This window comes from Dasypus novemcinctus, chromosome 15, assembly GCF_030445035.2.
Source record: "Dasypus novemcinctus isolate mDasNov1 chromosome 15, mDasNov1.1.hap2, whole genome shotgun sequence".
NCBI classification, from domain to species: domain Eukaryota; kingdom Metazoa; phylum Chordata; class Mammalia; order Cingulata; family Dasypodidae; genus Dasypus; species Dasypus novemcinctus.
Window position 1 is genome coordinate 102546300 of NC_080687.1, and position 3537 is coordinate 102549836.

At 40.1% G+C, this 3537-nt stretch overlaps 1 pseudogene; it reads left to right on the top strand.

Moving 5' to 3' along the window:
- The first annotated feature begins 360 nt into the window (after nt 1–360).
- On the top strand, nt 361–1651 carry LOC101416660 (calreticulin pseudogene; annotated as a pseudogene).
- Nucleotides 1652–3537: the final 1886 nt, after the last annotated feature.

The following is a 3537-nucleotide window of genomic DNA, read 5'->3' on the forward strand; positions in this document are numbered from 1 at the left end:
GGTTTTTTATACCTTGGTATAAAATAAAAATTCTGAAAAAATCAACAAAGAAGACCAGAATTTGGACACACCAAAGATTTTTTTTAAAAGATCTTCAATATGCTCAACGAGATTAAGAAAAACAGGGAGACTATCATGAAAATGATGTATAAACAATATGAGAATCTCGATAAAGAGAAGGAAATTTTTAAAAGGAACCCAACAAGAATAATTCTGTTGAAGACCACAGTAACTGAGATGAAAAATTCCCTAGAGCATTTCAACAGAAGATTGGAGCTGGCAGAAGAAATAATCAGTGAACTTGAAAACAAGACAACCCCTACTGCAGGTCCGCGTGCACCTGGACCCCCTCAGCTTGCCATGCTGCTACCCGTGACCTTCCTGCTCAGTCTCCTTGGCCTGGCCACCACTGAGTCCACCATCTACTTCCAGGAGCACTTTCTGGACACAGACAGGTGGACCAACCACTGGATCTAATCCAAATACAAGTCAGATTTTGGCAGATTCATTCTCAGGCCTGGCAAGTTCTACAGCAACCAGGAGAAAGATAAAGTCTGCAGACAAGCCAGGCACCTGCATTTTGCTCTGCCAGCCCAGTTCAAGCCCTCCAGTAACAAGGGCCAGATGCTGGTGATGCAGTTCGCTGTGAAGCACGAGCAGAACATCAACTGCAGGGGCGATTGCATGAATCTGCTCCTTATGGCTTGGACCATAGAGATATGCATGGCAACTTGGAATACAACATCACAATTGGTCCCGACATCTGTGGTCCTGGCACCAAGAAGGTTCATGCCATCTTCAGCTTCAAGGGCAAGAACAAAATGATCAACAAGGATGTACACTGCAAGGATGATGAACTCACACACCTGTACATTTTGATCATGCAGCCCATTAACACATACAAGGTGAAGATCAACAACAGCTAGGTGAAGTCAGGCTCCCTGGAGGATAATTGGCACTTCCTGCCACCCAGGAAGATTAAGAATCTCAACTGCTGCCAAGCTGTGGCACTGGGATGAGTGGGCCAAGATCAATGACTTCACAGACTCCAAACCTGAGGACTGGGACAAATCTGATCACGTCCCCAAACCCGATGCTAAGAACCTGGACACTGGGGTGAAGAGATGAGTGTAGAGTGGGAACAGCCAGTGATTCAGAATCCCAAGTACAAGGTGAGTGGAAGCCCTGGCAGATGGACAACCTGGATTACAAAGGCAAGAGGATTCCACCAGAGATCAGCAACCCCCAGTAGCTGCCCAATGCCAACCTTTTCACCTATGACAACTTTGCTGTGCTGGGCCTGGACCTCTGGCAGGCCGAGTCTGGCACCATCTTCAACAGCTTCCTCATCACCAGTGGTCAAGTGTACACTGAGGGGTTCAGCAACAAGACATGGGTGCCACCAAGGTGGTGGAGAAACTCATGACGGACAGCAGGATGAAGAGCAGAGGCTAAAGGAGGAGGGGGAGGAAGAGGAAAAACACAAAGAGGTGGAGGTGGCGGAGGACAAAGACAAGAATGAGGAGGATGGCGATGACAAGGAGGAGGGAAAAGACGAGAGGAGGATGAGGAGGAAGATGGCACTGCAGGCCAGACCAAGGATGAGCTGAGAGGCCACACTGCCCACCTCTGGGGCTGGACTGTGGCCTGAGGTGCCCACCACAGAGCCAGTTGCTCCAAATAATGTCTCTAGGAGACCAGAGAACTTTTTGTTTTTTTTCTAGGCAGGTTTAGATTTGGGGTGAATACTGATTCAATCTTTTTAATTGTTATTGGTCTGTTGAGAGCTTCTATTGTTTGAATATTTGAAAAGATCAATAAAATCAACAAACCTTCAGCTAGAATGATGAAGAAGAAAAAAAAAGAACCCAAAAAATCAAAATTAGAAATGAAATGGGGGACATTACTACCACCCCCACAGAAAGGATTATAAAAGGATACAGTATGCCAACAAATAAGATAACCTAGACGAAATGGACAAATTCCTAGAAACACACAAACTACTTACACTACTCAAGAAGAAAGAGAAAATCTCAACAGACCAATAACAACTAAAGAGATTGAATCTAACAGCAATTAAAAGAATTATACACTATGACCAAGTGGAGTTTATCCCTGTTGTGCAAGGATATTTCAAAATAAGAAAATCAATGAACAGAACAGGAAAACAAAGAAAAAATCCACATGAGCACCTCAATTGACTCAGAAAAGGCATTTGACAAAATCCAGCACTCTTTCTTGATAGGAACACTCGGAAAACTAGAAATGAAAGAAACTTTTTCAATATGATAAAGGGCACATATATTTATATAAAAAAAAAACACCACTAATGTCATACTTAGAGAAAGACTTAAATCTTTCCCTCTAAAATCAGGAACAAGACAAAGTTGCCCACTGTGACCACTGTTATTCAATATTGTACTGGAAGATCTAGCCAGAGCAATTAGGCAAGAAAAAGAATGCCTTTTATTTAGGCATCCAATTGGAAAGGAAGAAGTAAAACTTTCCCTATTCACAAATGACATGACCTTGCATACAAAAAATCCTGGAAAATCCACAACAAAGTTCCTAAATGAATTCAACAAAATGGCATGGTACAAAATCCATACCCAAAAATCAGTAGTGTTTCTATACACTAGTAATGAACAATCTGAGGAAGAAATCAAGAAAAAAAATTCTATTTGCAATAGCAACTAAAGGAATCAATCAAATATCTAGAAATAAATTTAACCAAGGATATAAAGGACCTGTACACAGAAAACTACAAAAGCAGATCTAAAAGAAATCAAAGAATTAAATAAATGGATGGACATTCTGTTTTCATGGATTGGGAGACTAAATATTATTAAGATATCAATTGTACCCAAAGTGATTTACAGATTTAAGACAATTCCTATCGAAACTCTAACAACCTTCTTTACAGAAATGGAAAAGCCAATCCTCAAATTTATATGGAAGGGAAAGGGCCCTGAATAGCCAAAAATATTTTGAAAAAGAAGAACAAAGTTGGAGAACTCGCAGTTCCCAATTTGAAAACTTATTTCAAAGCCACAGAAATCAAGACTATACGGTACTGGCACAAGGTCAGACATTTAGACCAATGGAATCAAATTGAGAATTCAAAAACCAAGCTTCACATTTATAGCCAACTGATTTTTGACAAAGGACAAAGACCATTCAATTGGAAAGAATAGTCTCTTCAACAAATGGTGCTGGGAAAACCACGTAACAGTATGCAAAAGAATGAAGATTGACCTTACGCCACACATATACAAACATAAAATTAACATGGCTCAAAGACCTGAATACAAGAGAAAAAACCTTTAAAGTCCTGGAAGAAAACATAGACCTTGTGTTAGGTAATGGTTTCTTAGACTTTACACCAAATCACAAACAACAACAAAAATAGATAAATGGGACTTTATAAAAATTAAAAACATCTGCATATCAAAGGACTTCATTAGGAAAGTAAGACAACTTACAGAATAGGATAAAATATTTGGAAACCACATATCTGATATGGATTTGATATTCATA